The 27,954-nt window shown below is 39.2% G+C and overlaps 1 long non-coding RNA gene across 2 annotated transcripts in view; it reads left to right on the top strand.

Annotated features, from left to right (window-relative positions):
- Positions 1–27,954, top strand: part of LOC141743653 (uncharacterized) — a 541,341-nt gene that overhangs the window by 286,392 nt on the left and 226,995 nt on the right. The window lies entirely within an intron of this gene.

Raw genomic sequence — 27,954 nt, 5'->3', positions numbered from 1 at the left:
TCATCTGGAACATAATAACTTGCATTTATTATCCCAAACCTATTATTGCACACCTATTGTGCATGATTACAACAAAATAATCGAGACATTATTTTAAATTAATTAGTATAACCCGTTGCCCTTGATCCCTGTATCCTTTGAGGACCTGCTAGCTAAACCATTCATTTTTAAATTGCAAATCAGATTTATTTTTAAGAGTAACTGATGTTCTGTTTGATTAGAACTGCTAAATTATTAGCATCTTGATGCTGCCACCTTCAGGCACAGAGGAGGGCAATAGGAAGCAAAAAATAGATCCTTAGTTCTAACTAAAGCTGAACTTCTGCTACGTGTAGCGGAGAGAAAAAAAACCCCTCACATGCTACTCATTACTAGACCGCTAGTTTCCTAGCTTATGTGTTTACAGCGTGTCTTGAAGAAACATGTTTTCAGGCCTATGCTTAACCACAGAGATGGCAGAGAAGCTTTTGTTTATTTAGGAGAAGGCCACGGCATCTTTTTATCTATAATGAAACTCTCCCTGGACTCGGCCGGGTGGGCATACTTGGTTATAAACTGCAGTAGTAAAAAGCAATGGAAAAGCGTACATAAAAAGGAATCAAGATTTTACAGGTTCAGATATTGTCTGTTTTACTATTCAGAAACCTGTAAGAACAGACGCTCCCTTAGGTAAGACCAAAAGTCCGTCTTGTCGAGGACCCTGTCTCTGGCAGTAACCAAGGAGAGTTGCCTAATGAAGAGGGCAGTCACATAATGATGCTGTCCTAGAAAACGACCCCATTCTAAGGTGTTTGAGATTCAGGAGCTAGAATGCATACCTTGAGTGGATTTTTCTTCCATAGATTTATCTAGTTGCTTTCAAGATGGTATATACTTCCAGCATTTACCGTTGCCAGCTGCTCGTGCTCGTCTAGCTAGTTCCATGCCTTGGCTCATCCTTGTCACCCCGGCAGTCTCTTTACTGTCAAAGTATGTCTCCTCGTAAGGGGAAGGAGCACAACTTTAATAGCATTTGGGTGAATTTACGTGAAGGCACAACAATGTTTTCTCTTCCATTCTCTATTTCTTTCCTAATAGTTCGTAACATTTTGAGTTATTTCTTTTTACTGAGTATTGAGAAACGTACAAAAGCAATCCAATAAAATCTCAAGATCTCATTCTGGAGCAGTAATAGTCAATTGATGGCCCATGTTGGGTTTGTTTTTTTTCCTCTCCTTATGTTGCATTGCATTTCTCTGCATTTAATTGGCTATGCCATTTTATTGTTTCAATTACTCAGTGTTGTAAGGCTCTTAACAGATGGTACTTGTCCTTATTATCCTGCAAAACTTAGTATCATCACAGACTTGTCACCTCCCTAGTCACTTCCTGGTCATTTGTGGTCTGAATCTCTTGAACAATATAGGTCTTATTCCTGATTCCTTTAGTAATCCCCTTCCCTGTGACGCTTCGCCATTACCCCATGCTCTCTCTTGCCATATTTTCACCACATTACGTCTCTGTGTAAGGGGCTTCTTTTGTCTAACAACAGCCTGATTTCTTTAATGGACTGTGGTTGATGGAACTTATGTGTCATATGGAAGCCTTAGTATAAAGGGGTTGCATGGATCCTATAGCATGTTCATTCCTTAAAAAAGTTCTAGTGGATCTGCAAGACATGTCTTGCCTCTCAAAAGCTGACTCTTGTCCATAGCATCTTATTCATCTGTGTGAGTGCTAATACTTTTCATCAGAGTAGTTTGCACTGGTTTGTTTGGTACACAGGTCAACTGAATGGTCTGCAGTTTTCCAGATCTTTCTGGGAGCTCTGCTAAAAATTCTCACCAGGTTAATTATTCTCAGAGCCTCTGGTGTGGAGACAGCGTTAAGTGAGAGTTTACACACCGTCATTAGTAGTTAAGATCTTTCATCCTTGAGTTCCTTTAAACTCTTGGATAAATACTGTCTGGCGTTAGTGATTTCTTACTACTGATTTCGTCTATTTATTCCATGATCTCTTCCCTTGACCCCGAGTTTCACTTTTCTACCTTCTAAGTCCTCTGTGAAAGGAGCGTCAGTGTGGGCAGCTCCCCAGACCCTGGGTCACCCCAGATGCAAAACATTCGTTTGGCTGTTTGTGCTTCTTTTATAGCTTGAGCCTTTGATGGCCTTAAAGCAACTGTGATGAGCTTCCTGCTTCTGATGTGCTTTAAAAAGGATTTATGGCTTGGTCTTGTGCTTTTTGTACTTTTTCCCAAAACTTTTTAATGGCCTGTCTTATTTGCATTTCTTCACTTAAAGTGCCAGAGTTTATGGTCATCCCCTCACTGTGGTTTTATCCCCTCACTGTGGTTTTATCCCCCCACTATGGTTTTATCCCCTCGCTGTGGTTTTCCTCACCCAGATACAGCTTCGCTTTTTTCTTCTCCATTCTGATTGCCGTTTTTATCCTCACTCTTTAGCTACACTGGTTTCTTTTTGGACCTTCCACATTTCTTTGTGACTCTATCGCCTTTGTTCTGAGTCTCGAGAATTTTTTCTCATACGTTTTCTACAACACCTTTAAAGATTCAACTTTTAACTTGCATTTTTTTCCTTCTTCTGAATAAGTTCCCAGATTTTATGATGGTACCGCTTTTGGAAATGAAGTATAACCATAATGATTTTTTTATTATTGTTATTTAATTATTATTATTATTTAATTATTATTATTCTTTTTGTTTTGTTTTGTTTTATAAAGAGCATCTGTTCAATAGTAACATCCTATTCTGTCTTCCCTGTACACTGTGCATGCTGGTATGTATTAATGTCCTATTGATTGTCATCCTTCCCTCCATCTTCTGATCTAGGTATTACGTCAATAGCCTTATTTCAGAACAGGCGTTATCGTTTCATCATTTCATGTCTTAGTTTTCACATGTATCATCGCTTCACTGTCCTCTGTTTCGCTGTCGGTGTATTCTGACAACTCTCTGTGGCTTCTTGCATCAATATTTCCAACTCCTGTCCTGCCCTTCACTTGGAGATGCAGGAATTTTTGACTTTGTGGCTGCCGGGTACACCACGAGCACAACAAACTTCAGCACATCTCGGTTGAAGGCATTCTACAATACTATTGCTGTTCCTCAGCTTTAGCTTTAAAAATCTTGTGTGACCCTCTTGACATCAAATCCAGCAACCTGGATTTAATAATAGCTGAAGAGAAGTCTGACCTTCCTGCACTAGCTCCCTCTCTTTGGGAAATGTGTCCTGTTTCTGATAATCTTGATACCTCTTTTTTTCACCTGTATTTTAACTTTGCCTCCTCAGTAACCTTTCTGACTTGTTTTCTGCATCCTGGGAGCAGTTTCAAGAGTACTAACACGTGGAACCTCTTTTCAGCCTCCTATGCAGCCCACTCCCAATTTTGCTTCTGTAGTTTCTGGTTTAGTTTTTCCTGTAACACGGAACCGTGCACCACGACCCCCGGATTTTCCACAAACCTGTTCAGACACTTTGTGCAGTTCTCCTGTTTGGCACTATCAATCAGCCATGTCACCCTGTGAGATTACAAACCAAACCACACGTCTAAGAGCAGAATTATTCACCCTTGCAGCCAGCCCCCTCCTTTCCCCTGGGTTCCCCAGCTCAGCAGGACTATCCTTTGTGCAGGAGGACACATGGTCATCTTTTGAGAAGGACCTGCCACCATGTTCTGTTCCACCAGATCTATATTTCCATGTCACAAGACAAGGACTTCTGATTTGGAAATGGGACTTTTCTACAGTACATTGGAAAGACTCCTTTATTCCTGATATTGCGTCTGCATTTACTTTGCCCGATGTAAGAGGGAGAGTGAGTGCTTTATTTTGTCTTGTAGCTGCACTGATCGATTGACTTTTACGTTGCCAGTTTGTCCCTTCAGTGTCCCCCAGAGCTGAACTCGCGGTACAGTCAGCCTTCGTTCCCTCTCTTTGCCGACTCACCCGGTCCAACCTACTTTGCAGAAGTACCCAGAGCCTCAGGTGAGACTGTGATGAACAGTTCCAAGGGAGAAGGCAAGAGATGTTCTTCTAGATGCTTGAAGACTACCCAGAATACCCTTCTGAAAATTCTTTTACTTCTCAGGCACATAAGTAAATTTGAACAAAACCAAAGTAGAAATTGGTATGTAATGTTGGGGTCGCTGAAAGGAGGAAAATAACTACTTTTGAACCTACTTTTATGCCTTTTTTATCTTCTAGGAATGCTTGCCAAAACACTGAACACCATGATGTGAGGGTAAGAAGAGAGTATTTAAATAGAGGAGTGTGAATAGAGATTCAGTTGTCAAACTTTAGCCACTTAATGCCATTTAAAATTCCTTAAACCTTGTCTGGCCTCCAGCTCTTGCTCCAGAGGCATTTCAAAATGCAATTGATAATATTTGTTGTTATTGACATGGAAACACCTGCAGTTGTTGGAACAACATCCCTTCCATCTTCTCCTATGTTAAGTATTTCAAGCCTTTACTTTATAAACCTCGTTTCCGTTTGGGTGATCTGTACTGTTGGGACTTTTTTCGTACTGCAAGGTTATCCTCAGCCGTTTGTCTTCTTTGATGTCAGTCAGTTGTTTCATCTTTCTGTCCTAAAGTTCAGATTTAGGTAAATGCTCACGGCAGTATTTAATCTAGGCCAAACGTGTACGGCAGCCAAGAACAAGCAAATAGAAAACCCTAGGCAGAATGATAGAGGTGGGGTTTAAGCAGTCAAAATATGCTTTTCTAAACTTTCTCCGTCTAAAATCTTGGAGCATGGTGATTCTAATTTTCTAGACTTCAGACCGTTGCTTCGAATGCTTATACTTCAGCTTCTCACACGATGACAGCAGTTGCTGAGACATGAGAAGAACCGCTGACGATCTAAGAATAACATGGACCTTAGTGTTGTACGTTTTCTCTTCTTTGGCTGCCACGCACCAGTCATTTGTTTGACTGTCTCTCACCTTTTAGACTGGGGAGTTTTGTTTGGGGAGTACCCACAAAACAAAAGTTTTGAGGATCAATGAAGTCAGTTAATAAAGTTAAACGTAATATGTATTAGAGGTGATTATTTTCTCTGGCTTATGAATTTATTACCCGGCATTGTTTCACCAATATGATTAAACAGTAACAAACAGTATGACTGTTTATAAACAGATGCCATAAATTCTTTTAATTTAAATTAGATGAATTAAGTAGATAAGCTTTTCTCCCCCTTTGCGTGTCATCGTGTTGCTGAATGGGCTTTGTCTTCCTTTCTCCTTTTGCTTTTGTGTATTCATGCTCTACATACAGTCCCTATGGAGAAAATTGATAAATTGATTGTTAACATAAAGTCATTTGTGGAGTTGAATGTGGTTAGATATAGGTCTTTTCAACATGTAGGAAGAATTTAATTAAAATGAAATTAAATTCTAAATTAAATTCAAGTAATAAATGGATGTTATCCAATATAGTAAGCTATTCTCATAAGAAATTAACACTGTCCAGTAAACTCATTTTAGGTCTTGAGGCAAGGTTTTCTGGAAAATAATTGTATGACTATGAAAGAAAGGAAACTTAAGTTTCGGAGGTTTGAGATGCCTGCCTTTCAGGAATGTGAAGTGCCACAATATACCCACTGTTAATTAGAAAAATTAAATTCTTCTCCCAGATTCTCAAAGACTGCTAAAGTTCATTATTTCTTGTAAAACAAATTGGATTAAGAGTCATAGCTGTAGAGAAAAACACTGTCCATATTAGTGGACAGCTAGATGTGCATCAATTTACAGTGCATGTCCTTCATATAGACATCCCATTATATTTATTTCCAGTCATTATTTTGTTTAGAACTAGCTGGCAGTCTAAAAGCTATGAAATATGAAGAAGGAGTAATCTATTACATATATTTTACATCTGAATTCTTTTACTGCTAAAATGTCTAGGCAAGAGAGAAGCTGGATTCTATCACTGTTAGGAGTCATGTAGAAAACAGTAACTGCAGTATTTCATGCCGGAAAAATATTAATTTTTTAGTCTTCTCATACGTAAGAATTAGGGAATAAAGATGGTCAAACAGTGCATTTTCTAGAGATGGTTATGTTTGCTCCGAAGCCAGTAAGTGTGCTGTAGTGAGAAGAATGGCAGACTTTCGTTTGAAACCAACTTGCTGAAGTGCCGCAAATGCATTTATCTGCTCTAATCTGGAAGTAATACAATTATTGCAAGCTAGTTTTGTTCTGCGAGTAAAGACTTATTTGCACAGCATTATTTTATCCTTCATGAGAAAGGAGTGGAAATAGCGTTAGAAACAAAATCACATTATGCATTTATTATCATCAGCGTGCTTTCCTTCAGACTGCCATGTGGAATTTTGTAGGAGGTGGGATGTTTAACTTAGATTTATTTCCTCAGTGCAGTGGAGTTTAAATTGCTAGTTTCTCTTGTTTGCTTTTTGGATGAATGATAACAGGGCAGGGAGTCTCATGTTTGGCATATTTTAAGCCGTATTTTACGTTATGTAAAACATGTTATACTTACCTCTTTACTTTTCTACTGCCGGAATGCGGCATGGAGCACAACAACAGACCTTGATCTAAACAAGAGAAAGGATTACAGAAAAAAAAACAAACCTGGAAAAAATTAGGTAGATTAGGTAAAACACTTTTTTTACCTTTGGGGGCTTCAAATATTTTATATTCATTGAGAAATTTCAGTAGTCTTTCTCATGTTAGCTGATACATGTTAGGAATATATTTAGCTCTATAAGAACTATTTCAATATATTGAAGAAATAATAGTCAAAATGTACGTGTGCTTTCCTAAGTAGTCCTCTGCAGAAATATATTCTCTCTCTTGATACCCATACATGTAAAAATTTTGGGTTTTTAATAAGTAGGTATTTGTTATTGTGCCTGGAGGGATCAAAGTCGGGCTGTTAGACACTAAGATTAGATGAATTCAAGTCAGGGACTTCCACGTCCCATGTTTAATGTCCAAAAATCTTTAAAATTATATGAAATCACGAAGCTGCCCCTCTCAACAGACAGAGATTCGCTAGTTCAAAGGGCTGTGACTAGTTTAACTAATGCCTAATGCAGACTGAAAATATTACAAAAATTACACCGCATTAATGTGCGCCTTCTCGAAAGGGACCAGAGGATCCCGTGGAATACAACAGCGTCCCAGTCGTGGTCCTCAAGCCTTCCCCTCTGCTAAGCAAAAAGAAGCAAAATAAATACTCATCATTAATTGAGGAGAATGCTTCCTTCCTCCAGAACACATTTTGTAGATATTTTGCAGTCTTTATGGCGTCTTTTTCTTCCAATTCATTTTTTTCCTGTATGATGCAACTAGAACCGTGAAACTTCAGGCTATTTCTGCTCATGGAATAGTCCATGGTATCTACTCAGTTTAGAATATTTACCAAAGATAACTTCAGCGAACTGATATCAGTCATCCAAAGACCAGCCTTAAAACCGACAGTTTAACTGATCTCCTCACAGGAGTAGTTTGGTGGGGTTTATTCAGCTTTACAGGACATCATGGTAGTTCATAATGGCCGTAAGGAAAACAAACACAAACATACGCTCCAATTTCTGTTCTGCTGGAAAAGCTCCTTTTGGGATGCAATTGTGATAGTAGTCTGCTTTAATCTGTGATAAATAACGTCAGCTATATGTTTGTGCCCTAGCCACTGATGCTGTATTTCACTTGAACAATAGTCAGACTACAAAATGTACTGGGTTTTTTGCTAAAGACAGAACAGCCACATTTTAACTGTGTATGTCAGAACGAAGGCCGACATTAACTTTTTAACCTCAAATTGATTGCTGCAAGTTTTCAGCGTCTACATATCCTGCTGACTTCATAGGAATTGGTGATCATGAGGTCTGTAGTCCTTTCTGTTGGTAGTTAGGAGTTTAAACGTGTCGATGGCTTCGCGTGGCTAGTCCTGCTTCCCAGTTGTAAGATGCTTCTTCCTTTTCCAGGTGTGTAACGGGAAAAGGTTTTCCAAAGAAAGGGATAAGTTTTGAGGGAGAATGATTTGCCATAATGATAGATCTATTTCCATGCAAGCCCAGGAGGTTATGCCTATGCTGGTAAGAAATGAAAGTGCATATGCATCTAAGAGGATAAAAGAAAAATAAAATCTCTTTGAGCATTATTATTTCTAATTCCTTGTGCTCGCTGCTTAGTGATGCAACTACTCCTGATTTCTAACACGAACCTTAAATTAAGATCACTTACGAGTTCCAAAGGAATACTAAGCCTGAAAAGCGGGCTCTAACAGATGAGAAAAGAACTACCTTGTATCCAGAATGAACCTTAAATGAACCTTCATTAAGAATATTAAGCCAGCTCCTAATAGACACAGGTATTGATCTGATTAACAGGAAGCGCATAGCTGAACGGAAAGGTCCAGTAGAATAAATCCCTTCTTGTTGACACAATGTTGGCACAGAATTTAGGCAATGTGGAAATTCTCAATAATATCTCTGGTCTGTTCTCCCCACCCCCACCCCCAAATACTCTCATTTATGGTCAAATCAGCTGGGAATGCCTTTGAGCGTACATATGGTAACACTCTGCTTTCGTTGCAAAGAGTAATTTAGCAGAAAAAAAAATCAAAAAAAAAAGTTTTTGGCTTTTAGGTTGCCTTATATTTTGAAAATGACAAGTATATTATTATTATTTATTATTATTATTATCATCATCATCATCATTACTATCATTATCATCATTATCATTATCATTATGGAAAATGTATTATTTTATATATTTAACATTTTCTGTGTAACTGAAGCTCTAGCAGACCAATAATATTCGTGAAAGCCAGGCAGCGAGGGTACGTGCCTGTCTCCTTTGTCGGTAACTCAGAGCTAGCTCAAGAGTTTTGAAGGCAAACGATCTTGCTAAGGTGAGAAGGGCTCAAGCTTTTTCTAACCTAAGCAGATTTGATCCTGAGTTTTGAGCAGCTTAGCCAAAAGAATTTTAAAAATAGTACCTGTATTTGCATACATGGTAAAACTCGAAATACCTCATCTAGCCTACTGCTCAAATTACACATCTTACCTGTCTGTTGAGAGGGGCAGCTTCGTGATTTCAAATAATTTTCAAGATTTTTGGACATTAAACATGGGATGTGGAAGTCCCTGACTTTTTACAGGTTTCTGCAAGCTGTATTAACTCAAACCTGTTGTGATGATTACATTAAACAGCAACCTGGACTGCAGTAGTTTAATCAAAATTAAAACAAAAATGGTCGCTCTGGGCACAGCCTCAATAGCAAATAGGGAGGAAATTTCTGATAAAGAATAGAAAAAAGAATTTAAACACGTATCTTGAAAGTAGGAGTATAAAAGATGATATTACCAAGTCTTCCTTTGATGGAGCCGTGGAGATTTTAGTTTTAGAGCATACATTTACATTTTTCACCTCAGTAAGATGTGTAATTAGAGAAGTAGGCTAGATGAGGTATTTCGAGTTTTACCAAGTCTGTTTTCATTAGGTGAACAGGAAAATTAAATGCAAGTGCCACCAATCTTATACCATTTCAGAACAGCCTGAAGATTTTCATAAATTCATATTTTATCCTTTTTATTTCTAAACCGTTTGCTTACTCTTGAGAGAAGATGAATGTAAAAATATTTTTTTCCTGCACTGTAAGTATAAAAAAGGAGAACATGGCTAGATTTTTCCACTAGTGTAAATCATAGCAATGCCACCCCTTTCAGTGAAATCGCACTAGTTCTGCTAAAGAGAACATTTGACCAAACAGCTTATTCATCTCGCAGCCAATACACATTTTATTCACCTCTCAGCCCCTGTAAGGACTGGAAGACTATAATATACGATTTATAATGTACTACTACCTTCCCATTCGTATTGATTGATGACTCTATATTCTTACAAGGCAGAGGATTAAACGGTGTTATTTTTTAAAACTGGTACTTTTGTGATAAGAAGAAGGTGAAATATGCATTGACTGGTTTTCTTTTTTTCGACTCTCACTTTCATATTTAGTTTTCCCATTTTATATTGGGTTTCAAACAAGTAATTTATATTACACATGGAAGATATTTGTTTTAAAAGGTTACCTGACGTTTACTTGACTATAAGTTATAAGAAATATGTAGGTACCGACACTGCAAAGTATATACATATTATATACCCACCTACACCCACACCTAGGGGTACACTCTAGAACACGGTAGACAGGAGAGACAGCCACGGACACGTGCAGTGCGTATAGAACTCAGGAATTTGGGTGAAAATGAGAACAAATGGTTTTCAGGTGATACACAAAAGTAAATCCAAAGCCTGTAAGTCTATAAAATGCTTTCAAAGATTTTTGGGAATCATTACTTACAACAGAAAGCAATTCCTGCTCTTACTCCAACTGAGGTTTGCTCAGAAAGATGTATTATGAAAATCTTGAGGCCTAATCGATGTAAATAGATAAGACCCATCCCCCCTTTTTTTTTACTCAAACCCATGTGTGAACTCACAGAAAATAAGCATAAAACACTGAGACAGCGTATGACAATGAGCATCTCTTGTTCTGTCAAACCACCTACATTTCTGATCATTTGTACCCAAAAGTTTCAAGGACAACCGCTGAAACGGCATGTTCCAATTAGATAACGTACTCCTGAATGCGTTATTTTTAACTTAGACTCCATAATTGATAGTAAAAAAGTCAGATACCAGTTTACAGGAAAATACTTTAGATTTAATATAATAGAATAAAAACATGGATAAAGAGATTCCTTCTGGTTTGCTGTATTGTAGTCGCAAAGCTACACTTTCTTTGGGATACATTTTATAGGTTAAATCTGCTACATTTTTGTAGATATTTCCTTGAAGTTGTATATGCTCAAAATTACTAGAGTTTCCATCCAGAGTATGTTTTGGATGATCTGCAGTGTAGATGCTGGTTTTCACAAATCAGTTGTATTTTTATTACATTATATAGTAAGCATGGATTTGCCAGCTTTCATCTTTGATTCCTAGTACTGATCAAGATCCTGATTTCAGTGATTCAATCCAGAGGGAGGCAATTCAGTGAATATTTGGTTTCTACTAAGAAAAGAAAAAGATTCCGTTTTCTTTATTTGTATGTGTATTTTTGGCCATTTCACCATTCCACGTTCCTGATGTGTAATAGTGATAATAATTATAATAGCACATTTGCAATCATTTTAATTTATTCATAGTGAGACATTACTAGACACAAAGAAAACTTTCATGTCTGATGAACTCAGTTTGTTTACTCCCCCTTAGCAAACCTCATTTCAATCTCATTTGAAAGTCAAGAACGTTCTTCCCATTATTTTAGGGAAAATGGGAAAACATCTCTAAAATACATATTAATTGTAGAATTTCCTTCTAAAAATGTTGATTCTTCTATCTTCTCTACATTCAGAATTAATAGCATCATACCTCCAAAACAACGCGTCTTCATGCCTAGCATGATTTTCTCTTAGTTTATGAAGATTTTCACTGAATGTATTAGTGAAACTCTCAACCAAATTATGGTTTCATAATTCTACTCTTGTTTCTTAATTTGAGATAAAATATTAAATGTTTAATAAATATTAAGCCCAGCTGTCTAAACCACAGCTTACAGCGCATTAGTTGGGTAGGATGTGGAAGCTTACGTTACATCTAGGCGTCTATAAATAATTTTTAAATAAAGCGATTCAGTCTCCGTTGTAAACCCAGATGTTTTAATGAGTATTCTATTTCTGCCAGGAGTAAGCACACAAATGCAAGCAATATAGAATCACAATTTAAGATAGTGAGATACCATTAATTGTGTATTTAAGGCTCTATCCAGTAAGAAAATTGTCAGTAAAAGACTAGCCTTTCCATCTTTACAGCTATCCTAATATACCGAAACACTCTTTACAGAATTTCCAAAGCTTTTTTCCTGAACTGTTAAAATTGCTTTGAGTCGCCTCCCTGGGTGATGCTGAATCAGTGTGAATGCTGTAAATAGATCAGTTATTTTTGCTGCGTGTTGAAAATATGTAACTCCTCTTCTGTTGGATTCATAATTCGTATCGTTCATGAAAGGGAGGATGGCGAGATTCGAATTTCCTCTCCGGTTCTGATGGATGTACTGACCTTGGGTAGGCTTTGAAGATAACTCATCTGTTAATTGATTTGAACTTTCCTAGGGGAGCAGAAAATACAGGAGAGGGAACCTTCCAGTTTCAGGGGGATACTGGTCAGTGGGACCTCTGGTACCCCCTACCAGTTTCCACTTCAACGGTGGGTGGGTGCTTTACGCAGCTCGCCTCCTGAGTATTTACATTGATAAGCATGTCCTACCACTTAAATGCACCTCCTCCTTCACATTAGAATCACAGAACAGTAGGGTAGTTCTGGCTGGAAGAGGACTTTGGCTGAAACACAGTTCAGAGCAGGGCCAACGTCAAAGTTTGGTCAAGTAGCTCAGGGTCTTCCCAGTAGAGTCTGAGTGTCTCCAAGGGTGGAGGTGGCAGAGTCTCTCAGGCACCCTGTTCGTTCCATGCTTCGGGAGCCTTATTTGCTGAATTTTGTTTCCTTTTATCTAGTTAGAATTTCCTTTGGTCTTGAGCTGCAGAAGCTGAATTTCTGGATATTTCTTTCAAGTTGCTTTCCTGAATTTTTAAGTAAAGGTGCTGAAAGCGGCTTTTCAAATCTCACAAACTATGAGACTCTTCCTTATTACAAGCAGCATTCTTGCAGTATTTGCTTCTCAGATATTATCTTATGTTTTTCAGATATTATTTGACATCCCTGATTGAAACTAAAAAAATATCGCTTCTTATCTTGACATGTTCTAGTTAATCTTGTTTCTTAACTCTGAGACCCTTCACCCTTCATGTAATACACTGGTGGCAATTTTAGACTGATCGTAAAAAAACCTCTGAGGGCAAGAATATGCATATGTATGAGGGAAAAGCAAAATTATATATTAAAAAAGTACTCATAAGTGTTATGTTAATGCAGTCTATTCTAGTAAATGTTGTCTATAGATAAGTTACCTGTACGTCAGACAGAAATAAGTTCTGAGAGAAATAACTGAGAGCTGTATCTAGTTGTGAAAGATAAATAGAAAGATCACTGGAAAATTAAGAAGAATGAATGTGAATGCTCTATTTATGATTCAAGAAGACATCTTCATTTCTTCTGGTTTTACTGCTTCGTTTACTTAGAAATATTGTTGGTCAAGCTTGAGCCTCAGAGGGTTGTAAATTGGCATAAGCATAATAACTTTGTAGATATCAGCTCTTTCTTTAAAAACACGAATTCCAGATGTCTTAGAAGCTGGTTTTCCACTTTTCTGAGAGCCACTCCCATGGGGCCTGAGTTTTCCGTAACACCTGAGCTGGGACAGGCAGGAACATTCCTAGTCAAGGGAGCCCAACTGGCTTTTCAGAAGGTGCTACCGCAACCAATTTGTCCTGTCAACAAGTACAGAGCCTTTATGGCTACAAAAGCACCAAGAATAAAAAACAAAAGAGATGCAACCAGGTTGCCAAAGAAAGACGGGGACACTTTAAGAGATTAAAGTGAAACGCGAGGCTTTTCCACATCTGAATGTTTAACATTTCAGTCGTATGCCTTCCATGATACACAGCACGCTAACCACTAGGGAAAAGGTAACGCAGCAGAATATTGCATGATCTGCCTGACGTCCCGAATCCCTCTGGTTGGTGAGAGCAGGGATTTGAACTACGGCTCATGTAAGTCAATCCATGTTGTATTGGTCTGAGAACTACACTGATTTAGCTCAAACTGATTAAAAAAATACGATATTTCAATGTCATCATGAAAATAATAGAAGTTTGGGGAAACCAAGTTTTTAGTTTTAGAAGCGGTTCATCATTCTGGCAATAAATAATAGAAAAAAAGAAATATTTGTATAGGAACCGGAGTTTAATGATAATTAATGCAAAAGAAAATGAATTAAAAGATTATGATCAGAGAGTATCATAGTGCCCTGCAAGTAAGAAGCATCCCTTCTAATTCAACATAAAACCTAAACCCAAAAAGGAGATTGTGTTGTACAACAATAAAGTTCATTTACAGTCCTTAATGATTGAACTGTACTGTGCGGAAACTCTATGAAAGTGACTGGTAAGGGAAATTTCCACAATAAGTAATTAAAGGAGTTTTGCCAACCTGATGTTTTGTCCTGCCAACACTTTTCTTCAATAATGGGTGAGTTCAAAAAAACTTTCTAGTGCTCAGATCGGAGTTGTGTAATTGGATGGGAAGCATTTCCAAATAATTCCTACTACTTTCACCTTCATCTGTTTCAAGAGAGACCATCCGTACAACGCTAAGTGCTTCTGACGGGTTATAGCTTCCATGTAAAAAACAAACAAAACAAAAGAAAACAAACCCAATTTCCTTAATTTCTTGATAGCGACTTCAAGGTGAAACTTCTAATGCTGAAAATTAGCTTCAGCTGGCGTTGAGACACTTGAGTCATTGCTGAAACTGGGTGTTTCTCTTCTTCAGAGGGCACGGGAGTCCTTAAAACTCTTCTTCTTCTCCTGTTTTCCTGCAGTCATTATTGGTCTTAGTATCGGGCATCCCCTACAACGCCTGATATACTGCTATGAACTGGTGGAACTGTTTCTGGACCTCTACCTGGAATTGGATTGTATGGATGAGATACCATATCTGATAGCTCAGACAGGTTTTGTATACACCCCCCCTGCCCTGGGCAGGGACACCTCCCACCAGACCAGGTTGCTCAAAGCCCCGTCCAACCTGACCTTGAACACATCCATGGCTTCTCTGGGCAGTGCTTGACTTCCTCAAAAATACCGGCATGTTTGATGAAAGATTTTAACTGAACTGAGAAACACAGAGGAAGAAAGTGAGCGCAGCTCCACGCTATCCTATGTGTCGTTCTCACCTGCCTTTGGACAGAGATACCTTCTGATCTGGAAGGAGAGGAGTTTTGTGTGTATGTGTGTGTGCCGTGTGCCTGTACGCTCCTTCATATACTGCATGAGGGTCTTGTCTGGATGATTTGAAGCCTGCTTTTTAAAGGTCTGGTTTGAGAAACAGGCGAAATGCTTTTTTTCTGAAGAACTGAAATGGGAGAGGTGTCAGTATTTTTTGCTAGTTTAGTTTGATTTGAAACTGAAAGGGAAGGTGGGGGGGAAGGTTTTATTTCTTTGCTTTTTTGCAAGGAAAAGTCAGAACTGAGCACGTCCGAGCTGGTGGGAGTTCTGCATACTCATCCTCTCCTGTTTTTCTTGTCTAGTTGATGTTTGCTGCTTTCCATCCGGCCACCTTTAAGGATGAGAATCTCCCAAATCAGGCTCATGCAGCTGTATTCCACTAGTTTTGGATGGCGGCTCAGTTACTTGTATTTTACATTGCGCTTCAAGTTAATTCATTTTAAAGCTCATGGGAGATAACCTCAGAAATTATCACTGTGTACATTAAAATCAGAAGGTGGATTACTTTTATTATTATTTTAGTTTTTTAATATCCCTCGTAGTAGCATTTGGCTGTTGTGAAGAAATTGCTCAACGGGCTGAGTTTTTAGAAACTTAGTGGAATCCAACCAACCAGGATTTTTTTTTTTAAGGGTGGCCTTCGACAGATGTTTTTTCACCTCTTATCTCCAGGTAGAACCTGATAGCAGGTATTAGACTGTCAGCACATCTCTAAATTTACTTTGATGCAGGCTGGCAGAAGCAATAGGTACTGCAAAACTAATCTTCCCAATAACATATGTCTCCTGGAAAGAGACAGGACTGTATGTATTAAAAATAGCTTGACTGAAGGAAAAAAAATATTGACTGGGATTTTCTTATCTGATATTTACTTTTATGTACTGGCAGCCTTCCTTCTTTCTCTCTTCTCTAGTCCCATGAGGAATAAAAAGAGGCCTGTGCTCCTAGTAGATCTACTTCTGGTTTTAGTTCTTATTTTTCATTTTTTTATTAATGGCGTAAGTGCTATCTTTTGAAATGGGAAGGAAATCTTTGGGTTTGCTTTCCTCTTCCAGTTTTTCGCATGAAAAGGGAGCTATATCTACTTCTGAAACAATTACATTTCTTTCTTCCTCTCTGTTAACTAGTAGCTGCCTCTGGAGCAATATGGTGAACAGATCTGCAGCACAAGGATTTGAGTTACCGCACATGTTGCTTTTAATAAGCCTGTACGATACGCGGTTTAGCTTCCGGATACTGTCGTATTCATTGGTGTTTTTTTTTCTCATTTATTAATATGAATAAAAGTCTATTTGAGATTATATGTTTGAATAGGAAAAACTTGCTCATGTATTTGTAGATGAGGAATTTCCTGGATCAGGGTTTTTATTTTAATACCAAATTTGACTTGGCTCAAACCGAATTATAAGTAAAATATTAATTAAAATGCAGTCGTGGAGACAACTGAAATACTGGATTTTTAGGAGGACAGCACGTTACTGTCTAGGAGTCACCCATTCCGTTATATTGTGGTGGTGTAATCTAAAATGTAGGCAGGATGTTCCTGTACAAGCGTCTCGTGCCCAGATACAGCTCTTTCAGATTTCCACACCACCAGGTGCCTGCACTGGCTGAAGGGGAAGGCGTCTGTCTCCCTGACAGCGCTCCCGGTATATCCAGGTTCCCTTTGGGCTGTTACAAACCGGGGACTCGCCGGCTCCCTGCCCTCCCCCTGAAAAAGTTCATCAAGCGTTTCCTCAAAAGTTCATCAAGCCTGATCATGTTTTTCTTTTTCTGTCCGATGGCTCTCGCCTGTTCCCAGGTAGACTCTCGGTTATGTAGCTGAGGTTCCTGTTTCCACCAAAACAGAAAACATAAAACTGGCACTTACTCCTGAAAAATTACTTCCGGAATTTGTTTAATTGCTTTCGTGCTCTCACATCTGTTAGACGTGCTGTAGATGTTGTTGCTGGTGCAGTAGCTGCTATTTCTGCCGTTATGGCTCTGAAGGAGTATAAGGGAGTTACGCAATGACAGGCTACTCCAGTCCAGTGACCGCATTGGTTCAACTTCTCAAACTGTCTATGAAGTAGTGAAATATTATTCACATATTTAGAGGTGCGCACAGGAGAGATGAGGTGACTTGTCATAACATTTGAAGCGGGAAAGAAATAAGCTCCTGTAATTTTTTTCTGGTTTTGTTTGGTTGGTTTTTTAAGCTTAGCCGTCTCCCTTTATCCTGAAGAAATATTCCTATTTTAAAGCAAGCGCCTGTCTGGCACAGACACCTGCTGTTGTTTAAGACCTTTGCCAGGTAAAATTATAGAGATAAGATTGTTTCTCCATTCATGTCCATCTCCAAAGTAGATTGTTTCTCCTAACTCGAAACCAAACGCAGAGGAAATGTCATCTCAGACTTTAATACAAAATGTGCATTTCCCCCTCTTCTCTTTGCACCACTATTTTAAAGGATAAGATAAAACTATGTAAGAGCATTATTCATGCTCCAGAGTCTGAAAAGTTGAGAGTAAAAACCAACCAGGTTCTCAACTGTTCGCTCATGGGTATAATTTTCTTAAAATATCACCTTTTTATTGCAATCAGTGAAAGCGCCAGTGTAAGCGTACGTAACTCTGAGCATCACGGGTGAAATACTTCCCATCTGTCACGGGTAACTCTTCACTGGGATGTCAGAAGCAGGGTCAGATTCTCCTGGAATAGGGTATATACGCAGTGTACGCAGCGGCTGCACGGTTTGCCATCTGCTTGAGCTCCTTACCTAGTTTATGGAGGAGAGAGCAGACCCTGAAAACCTGGGAGTGATCAGAGGAATCGAGTCCATCCAAATTGAAATGCTTCCCTTCTCTAATTTATGCTGAAATGAAGTACCGCCAAGAGGTGTCTTCCTCTTCCACTGGAAGTAGATGGAGGTAGCAGGAGGTGTCAAGCTCTTGCCTCTCTCCACGTAGACATCCTCTGAGATGGGAGCTGGGGTCACTTCTTCGTCATAATCACCCGGCAGCTGGAGCAGAATAACCTGGCACGGAGACCTGAGCTCTGGATGCTGCGTAGTCCCCGTCAGACTGAATCCAACCGGCAGGGGAATGCCAAGGATTGTTCTGGTTAAAAGCATTTCTGTCCTCTTGCTGAAGCTGAGGCAGGAAAGCAAATTTGCAGGTGAGGAAGAGAACAAGCAATTTGGAACCTGATTCCCACCTAACTCAGCTGGAAAGAGAACAAATATCTGTACTGGTTTCGGAAGGGCCTCTGTGTGCGTGTGTAGCTGTTTGGTTCACTTCAATGGTGGTGTTGTGCAAAATTTGCCAGAAACCTGGGTCTGAAGCTCCAATTTTACCCTCCTCTTAGCTAAGGACTGACGAGCAGGGCTGGGGGCAGGACACAGCCCTGCCTTGCCCTTGGATACCCCTTGGCCAAGACATCTTTGACAGCAGCTGCTCCACTGGGGAGCAGCCACCGTCAGGGTCCCACCAGCAGCCAAACTCCCTCTTATGGTTTGAGGAACCCACAACAATTTGTCGTTGTTTGGACAATTATTCTCTCACCCGATGACCCTTCCCCACCTGGGAAGAGGAATTAGGAAAAAGCAAGGAAACTTGAGGGTTGAAGTATAAACAGATTGAATAGAATAAGACTAAATAATCAACATTAATAACACTAAAGAAGCAATATAAAATACAGAAAGACTATACCCAGCCCATTCCATCAGCAGAAGCCGTGCACTCCCCGCAGAGGACAGTAGATGTGGGACATTGTGAGCGCTGCGGCTGTGGGAGGACGGGAAGGGCTCAGGGCTCCGGCACCGGGGCGAGGAGTGCTCAGGATGGCAGCCAGCAAGGGACAGAGAGAGAACTCCTCAGCAGACTTTCTGATTTATATTGAATGTGCCATTCATGGTATGAAATAACCCTGTTGGCAGCTGGGGGCAAGTGCCCGGGTCTCGCTCCTCCTCATCCCCGCGCCTGGCAAGGCTCGAACACACTGAGACCTTGAAACCCACACCCCATGGCTGTCTATAAAGTAAATATTTTCACCAATTCAGACACTGGAGTCTTCTAAAAGTGCAGCTTTCCCAAGCATTAGAGGAGAAATTAGTCCTGTGTTGCTCAAACCAGGACACTCTCCCATGGTGGAGAAACACAAAGAGCTGATCCGGGACGTGCTGGGGGACATTTATGAGAAGGTTTGAGGCTGAAGCTGGGCTCTCACACAGGCAGCACCTGGTTCGCTTTGCAGAGGATCAACCTAAAATCACCTGGTGCTTCTTGAGGCTTATCTGACCTGCCCAGATTAACATCCGGGCTTAAATCTTGGCCAGCAAGACAGAGAATGTGAGGAGCCACTTGCCATCAGCGTGTCTCAGCCGTGGGACCAGCAGACAGGTGTAAGCCAGGATTGCTGTCGTATCATGGTCATCATCAGCTTGCTGCACAGGAACATGTTCCAGCGGTATCATCGCTCCTGGCAGCTGTACTGTACTGGATGCAAAGCTCTAGGAGAGCAGTCCCACGTTGGAGCTGAGGCCCACGGGGGAGCTTCCGCAGCTGGCGGGGCTGATTCACTGCGCCTCGACTGTGTGCTGGGGATGCCAGAACGCTCTAAATCATCATTTCCTGGAAATGGGAGGTGGAGGAAGAGCAACCATGGCTGGGAGGGCAGAAATTGTGTCCCAGATTGCTGGGAGAAAGAATAAAGACAACTGAAGAGTAGAGGTTTGACCACTGTGTCTGCAACTTACCTGGATTTTAGAAAATAATGAGGTCTGTCAACAGGAGAGGATCAGTCAGATAAAATCATGAAGATTTTATCTACACAAACTCTTTGCAATAGTGTTTGGTAGTACACAATACTGAGAAAATTTAGGGTAGGTGAGCCCCTTATCTATGTTTTAGGATGAAGGTCAATGATTACGCCAAAAACCACGTGGACGCTGTTCACTCACAGTTTGTGAATGAAGCAGATTTTAGCGACTTGCACGTATAGGGATTTTTCACCCCCAGGGCTTCTCCGACATGGAACGGGTACCCATGGGCAAGGCATTTACCTTGGATGTCGTTTTCAATTGCTTCGCTGAGAGAAGAATTGTGAAATGAGCCCCACAACTTCTGGGAGTATTTAGGATTTTATAAAATAATTTGAGTAATCGAGTTTGTAAAATTTTAGAGTGGTTCAAATATATTTGCTGTTATTAAAGTCATACAAAAAATGAATACAGATTTAATAGCGTGAAGTTGCTTTTTTAACAAAAAGGAGTTGTACGTTCAGATAGTTGAAAAATATCTATTTTGATACGTAGATTATATACCTCGTTGCTTTGTTATAGTCTGTATTAAAGTAATACCTTCCATGCATGGATACCGTTGGGAATCCGTCTATTTGGCAATCTAGCAGAGATGTATCATCATCTTCCTCACTAAGTTCTCCCTCATAACCCTCGAGGCGCAAAACTGAATACAATAATGAGTCACGTTTCTAAAATCACATAATGGAGTAAGGCAGATTCCTCACATTCAGGGGCCCTTTTTTAAAGTCAGTTATTAAAAGCCCTGGCTTGTGGCGCTCAAATGTTACTAATTTCTGATATTCCGAGTTTGTGAGCTGTCTCCTCCGAAAGCAGGTACTAGGGTTTGCGCAAAGCCCCGCTGACCTCCGTATTTAGGCTACACCGAAAAATCTGGTTCTCCCGCTTCTCTCGCCCTCCCCTCCCTTCAGGAGCCTTTGGAGCATGTAAAAGCAACGCTTTTATGGGTATTTTTTTGCCTCAATCGATGCAGCAATATATTATTAGCTTAGTGTTAAGTCTCTCAAAATTTTATGAGGCTTCACAGAGTAGCTGAAGTGAACATAGGTTTTATGTGCCATGCCTAAGAGCTCATGCAAGCTTCTGCCATTATCAGTTAGAAGACGCTTGATCAAGCTCAGACAGTTCACAAACGAGGGGGTATTTTTTCCTTCACCCTGTGATACATCTGAAAGTCAATAGATTATTGAGGGGACACCGGTTCACAGTTCCAAGACACAGAGTTGCTACTGTGACCAAAGCTAGATCTAGTGAAATCGTAGCAAAAATTGCGAAAACACCCCCTTTCACAGAGCAATGACTACTTTTTTATTTATTTATGGGAATGAAATCCTGCCCGCCTAGCAAATCTTTGTATCACCAAAAACTATGGTTATTTAAATGGCATTTGGCAAAGGGATTTTTACTGTAATGCATAAATTTCTGCACTGTGTTTCCTTGTGAGGGAAAACATTAGGGTGCAAAATAGTAATCTCTCCCATTCTTCTTCTGCTCTGTAATATCTGTCCCTCTATAAAAAAAGTATAAAAAAGATATACAGTTCTCTGAAAGGATTAATTCAGTCACTGAATGGGGAATTTTTGAAAGCGCCTTAATCCTCATGTAAATATTTCAGATGGATACGAAATAGAGTTAACTAAATAGATGATAAATAAGATAGAATGGCTTCTCTGGAAAATTTAACATATGGACAATGAATCCTACTATAACTGAATATTTTAGCAATTCAAAAATTGATTCTTGCTAGCTAATTTCTAACCCCAGCTTTGAAATGATGCCACGCAGGTGCTGTTTGCGGGACTGCGACCAGCATCATTATGTAAAGAAGCAACGGAACGTGGCTGGAAACGGTTCTCGGGTTTCAGTTTGTAGATATTCTTTCACTCGGGGTGAAAGCTTATTTTCCAACAAGGAATAAACCATGAAGCAAATGCCAACTGTATTTTATTCTTGGTGAACAAGTATTTTTAAGACAAACATCAGAAATTAGGAGAATAGAAAACTAGTAGAAAGATAAAATCGTACGCCAAAATTATAAATAGAGCGGTAGAAAATGGCATAAAATTATAATTCTTTAATTCCTCAAATCTTTTCCATGCAAACACTCAAAGGCAGGCAGTTGCAGTTTTGTTAGTTTCAGCGAAAAAGAATGGAACAACATTGTTGTGATCATTATTTTTTTTTAAAGTGTGTTTCATATACAACTGCTTCCCGGGAAGACTCAGTATGTCTTAAAATGAAGTTATTTCACTTCTCTGAGAGTACCGATAGAAATAAGCATATGAAGCCATTGAGGCAGCAGACTGTCTTTTTTTCAACCAGTCTCTCTCCATTACGTGTTTCTGAAGTCACAGTTCAGTTTTCCAATGAAAAGCATGGTAGAATCCCCATGCGCAATTTGAGTCTGCCAAAGAAACAACTTTAAGTTACTGGCTTTGAGTCTGGAGGAAGTAAATCTGCAGCCACGAGCCACCATGCTTTATGTCTACGCTGAGGTTGCCATCTCCTTGAAGGCCATGAGATATATTTTAAATAAACATGCTCATCGTCTTTCCTTCTATTTTCCTTTTTCTTTGCCTTTTCTTAGAACTCCCATCCTCAAAAGAGGCAGAGTGGTGTCACTGGGGCATAGGAGGTGGAACCTTAACCCTAGGAAGTGAGCTTAGAGGAGACTTTTACAGAGGGAAAACTGTGCACATAGAACAGGTCGTGCTCTAATCGTTTTATCATGAATCAGTGCATTTATTTTGTATTTCAGAAAACTGTTTCTGATTCTTTGGTCCCTTACATTGGCGTTGGTTTTTTGGGTGATAGCTGATCAGGGAATGAACTAATCCAGCCCAAGCCAAGCTTAGGCAAAGTACCCTTCTGCGCATCCATCCTGCTTTGTGGGACGCCCTCACGGCACAATAGTTCATTCTCACCGTTTACTCGGTTCTAGAAGAAGAAATAGTTGGGGTTTTTAATAGAAATCAGGAAAGGGACACATGAGGAATATTGGGTCATAAGCTGCTATTTGCATACTAAGATCTTAATTATAGGTAAGTGCAACTTTCCAAAGTGATGTTAATTTCAATTATATGCTCCACTTGATCCACTTAAGACCCCATTACTTTGTTCACTGGGTTATCACCATCACGAGGATGAAATTAGGTTGTCCTGTATTGAAGAAACAACTGTACTGTCCTAGTTTTGGGCGGAGGCGACCCGCTGCCTCTTTCATCTTGGAGGGTGCAAGAGCAGCAGCACTTGACTCTGTGTCGGAAGTGGAAGTACTCAACTGCGCAACACGATTCACTGCTCAAAGAGTGGTCTCCCATTTCTTTTCACCCTAAAGCAGTGCTTTCCACCAGTAGTGCGTATGCTAGGCTGTGACTTGCTCACAGTACAAGAACGGTACAAGACTGGTTGTTATTTACTAAAAGCAAATTTTTCCTTGTTGCCTATTTTTATACACATATTATTAATAAAATATAGAAAAAAAACCAACCTTCCCTTTTTTTAATTTCCCTGAGGTTTAAATACATAATATTACAATACGCATTAATATATTTAGATTAGTTTGAGTGAAGGTAGAATTATTATTTTTTTCAGTCCAGAGCTGGGTTCATACTAAACTTCATCACAAATGACCTTCCGAAATGTATTAAATATTTGAAGGACTGAAAACAGAATTAATTGTGTCTTGAATATCGGACTACTTGCGCCGCAATGGCAAACATACCTAGGGCAAGTTTATTGTGAAAAAGGAAACCTTGATGCCCTTCAGCCAAGGTACCCTCCACCACATGCATTTACGTGAAGGAAAGCGTCCCATGTGGCTTAGGAAACCTCCGAGGTAATAATCTTTGTTGTCCTGGCCAATGTATTATTTCCGAGTATATAGGAACAAGTAGTTGAGATCTCCTAGTGAATACTGTGACCTCCCTTGTTTGCCTACATAATGAACTGGCAAGGCGTATTTAACTTTGTGAAGTACATGGCAATGATGCGGTAAGCCCGGTGTAAAAATGAATTTTATTTTCTAAGATTATACATTTTCTGAGCGTTTTAATCAAGGCTACAAAATAAGACAACCTTAATAATTAATTCATAACGGGAGTGTTATTTTTCTTCACTAATATTTTAACAAATATAATTTTGTTGTAATAAATTATCGTTTTAGGAAGATCGCATTTACGTTTTACACATAAACGATAATCTCATCTCCCAGATAAGCAGTTAAATAGTTAGCTTTCTTATTAATAGCACAATGATACAACCAAATGATGGGTAATTTCTATTATCTTTATAAACAGATAAGCAGTATATAGATGTGAAAGAAGCATTGATGTGGAAAATGTTAAAATAACAAATCTTATTAGAAGAAAGAATTTAGAAATAACTTGTCAGGAGGGTAATGACCTCAATTAAATTTTATGTGAAATTATAATTGGCGTTTTTAATAAAGGAATGCTATTGCAAATTGCATATTTGATATAATATTACAGGACATCTTATTTCCTCTGGCGTGTATTTATATTAAATAAAACTCTTTGAGATAATCAGGGAAGATTCATAAATTAGGGGTTTGGGAATCTGCTCAGATGATAGGTTTAAAATAGCTTCCGATACAGGAGAGGGGAAAGCGGGAAGGTTATCTGGAAGTGATCCTTTTGTTCTTTTGACCAAAAAGATGTTGGTATTCAGCATGGTGTGGTGCATGTTCTTAGATGTAGTCAAGGATGTAGCATCTTCAAGATGTAGTCAAATAGAATCCTTTTTTTTTTCTTTAAGACATCTTATTTAAGGCCAGAACGATCACTGTGTGCAAACCGTCTAAATAAATTCCTGAGAAAGTTCTAAAACTTGCCCAGTTTTCATCTTTTGTACCTATATACATAAGGAAAGTATAATGTCTCTCATTATCATTCTGGTCATGTGCTAATTTCTAATCCCAAACTAATATTAGACTAGTAACTTCGGAGTAGTTCTGCGAATAATATCAAGATGTATGTTGGGGGGGGAGGAGGGCTTGCCTGTGGAGTCCTCCGAAACATCACTCAATACAAGGCTTTTCATTATTTATATTGTCATATAGTTGTGTTAAAATTCAACCTAGATACACTTAACAATAGTAGAATGGTGCAGATTTCAAATGTGGGAAAAATATTACAAAGAGAAAGTCATCTTAAATCATCTGTCATTGTTTAACGTTTCTCCTTTGCTTACATCAAACAGCAGCAGAGGGGTTGCAGCTGTAGACATAGTAGTAGAAGTGACGAGTTGAACTGGCGCAAGAAGAAGCAACAACGAAAATCAATAAGGAATATCGGCTCGGGGTGAAATAGCTAAAAATAAGCTGTGGTAGTTGTTAGGAAAGCACCTACTAGAAATTTTAAGCAAAAAGAAGCGGTGTCTGTAGGATTTGCAAATAAGCAGCTGCTCCCATTCACAATCTACCCCAATTACCTTCTGTTAATCTGGCACATCTTTAAAATGAAATACTGTGCATAATTTTTCATGGTTCAGATCCTGCAGACTTTTCGTCAGGCTCACCAAGAAAAGTCACTATCACCAGTGACCTGTGTAATTGAATGTGAGTTATTTTAGACACGGATTTCCACAGCGGGAAGGAGAACTGTGGCCATGGGGAATCCTCAGCGTTTACTTTTTAAATTCTGAGCTGATACGTGAACGTAAAGAGAGATAGAGTGATAGTGTTGAAAAAGGAATGGGTGTTCTTATATGGAAAGTTTATCGTTTGCGTACTGTCGTGTGTAGGTAGATACACATGGGATTTGCTGTAACCTAAGGACTGGATTCTGATATAGTTTTGAAGATGAAATGTTTTATGGATGAAGAGCAGATTACTGTGCCATCAAAGCGTATTTCAACAGACCACTCTGGGGAAGAGCTGCTGTAACCACTTTGCAGATTAGGTGAGGATTGGGCATTTAAGACCAAAAGCAGCCCGGAAATCCCATGTGTCGCCTTGCTTTGGAGATACCTAAATCGATCTTATTTCCTTGTTTTGGACTGCAGTTTTTAATTCATCTAAATTGAAGGTCCTTGCAATCCTTGAGGCTAATGCATAGTTCTCACAACACCCGCTTGTGACCCAGTGTGAGGTTGAGAGGCACCACCTCTAGAAGGACCCGATGCGTGAAATAAGGTCATAGAAGAGTCAGTTGTAACAAGAATGAAACTTATAACAGCTGATCATGCAGCTGGGCTTTCGGTTGGTTGACCTTCTTTCACAAATAAATTTATATTTAATTCCTCTACAGAAAAAATTAATCACAATTCTCATAACATTGATAAAGGGATCAGGTTGCGTTAGTAATCCAGAGGTCTAAACTGATCACCACAGTCCACGGTGCTGTCCCAGAAAAAGTATTTCTACGGTTTTACCAGAAGAGTTGTGTTTCTTCTTTTTTTGTTAATGTCCCTAGAGCTCCGTTCGAAGTTTTTATTCATTCAATGCAGTATTTGAGATTAAAAGTAGTTTTTACACACTACATGTTTGACGGGCGTTTCTTTGCTGTATAAAATTTGCTGAATTTGTCTGGAGCAAGCAATCTGTAGGAATCGGTGTTTCTAGAGACAAGAAGTGCTTGAAGTTGCAGGAAACTGAGATGAGTAGAGACACGTTGAAAGCTGTTCTTTTGCTCAGCAAAACTTTTCTCATATTTTGTGCAAACTCACCCCGAACACTAAATTACGGAGCAGTATTCTTTAAGTTAATATATGTTGTGCTGTTAACTCAAAAATAAACTTTTTTTTTTTATCAGCAATTTTGCAAACTTAAAATACCTTACTGCAATATTTATTGTATTTTTAAATACTGAAAATACTGTTATTCAGAAGGCAGCTGATCACCAACAAGAGATTTATTTTATCCATGTCAATCAATGATTTTCTACTTGATTTATAGTACTATAAAATTCATTATTACACAGCATAAAATACCACAAGAGAAATACTGACAACATTCTAAGTCACACTTTGGGAAATCAGTTCCTCTCCTGTATCACCCTTTTGGTATCTTAGTGCATTATTATTAGGTTTTTCAAATATTTTAAATATGACATACCCGTGATGAAGGACTCGCGGTCAAGTTCCCCTGCTGGAAGGACTGAGGAGGGATGAAAGCTGTTGGGGGGAACCCCTATTCGCTATCGCTGCAGCCTACAAACAGCCTGTCAAGATATTTCTGGCACTGCGTCCGCGTCGAATTTGTCTTTGTCAATGAAACTGCCACTTCCTACGAGCCCAGTAGGAGACTTATCAGGTGTTCTTAGAGCTTAAAGCACCACTTTCTGCCGGAACAGTTCTCACTGCCCGACAAAATCCTGACAGAGGCTGCTGTAACTTGGAAGCCCTGAATCATCTAAATAATACCGAAAAACACTCCAAACTGAGAAAAGGCCTAAAATTGGAGGATGGAAACACAAATTAAGGATCCATTTATAACCCTATGTTCATCACCAGATTTCACTGAGAACTTCCAAATTGTTGGGGGGGGAAGAGTCTGTTTATACAAAAACAGTAACATAATTGCACCTCCGTTTACATGAAAATAATCTTATTTCCAAGTGGCTAAACTATAAGACCACAGGCTCAGTATCGTATTATGATGGCATAATCTTATTATCTCTTAGAACAACATTGTAGCAATGATAATACTACACTTCCAAAACAAATACAATTATTTCAAAATAAATAAACCTCTCTTTCACACACGCGTAAAAAGCCCTAAACTCTTGACCTTTCCTGTGGTGTTTGCAATAGACCTGAAGTAGCTTGTCAACTCTGATGATTTCACATCACTGGAGTGTCGGCTTTTTATTACAAGGTTATAATTAAAAATATTGGTTCAACCAAAAGAGTGCAGAATGCTGATATACCTGGTTTCAGATATACCACCTCACTTAAATGGAATTCTGTGAGAAAGAACAATTACTGTGATATACTTATTTCCCTCAAACATAATATGCAAATCACAACCTGGGAAGCATCTTCTAAACGAAGGCCTTTGAGATGGCCAAGATGACTGTGGTAATGGCCAAGCCGTTGACTTGTATGCGGTGCCAAGTCTCCACATGCTCCATGAAGTGTCTGGGTGAAGTCTATAGATGCTCTTCGCTATTGAGTACAATTTTAGGTTGTTTTTTTTTTCTCTTCTTTCTAATTACATGCCTAGGAATTGTGTTTGGGGCTTTTTTGTTGTTGTTGCTGGAT

The sequence above is a fragment of the Larus michahellis genome, chromosome 5, assembly GCF_964199755.1.
Source record: "Larus michahellis chromosome 5, bLarMic1.1, whole genome shotgun sequence".
NCBI lineage: Eukaryota > Metazoa > Chordata > Aves > Charadriiformes > Laridae > Larus > Larus michahellis.
The sequence above is the reverse complement of the archived record's forward strand: the minus strand, read 5'-3'. Positions and strand labels throughout refer to the sequence as shown.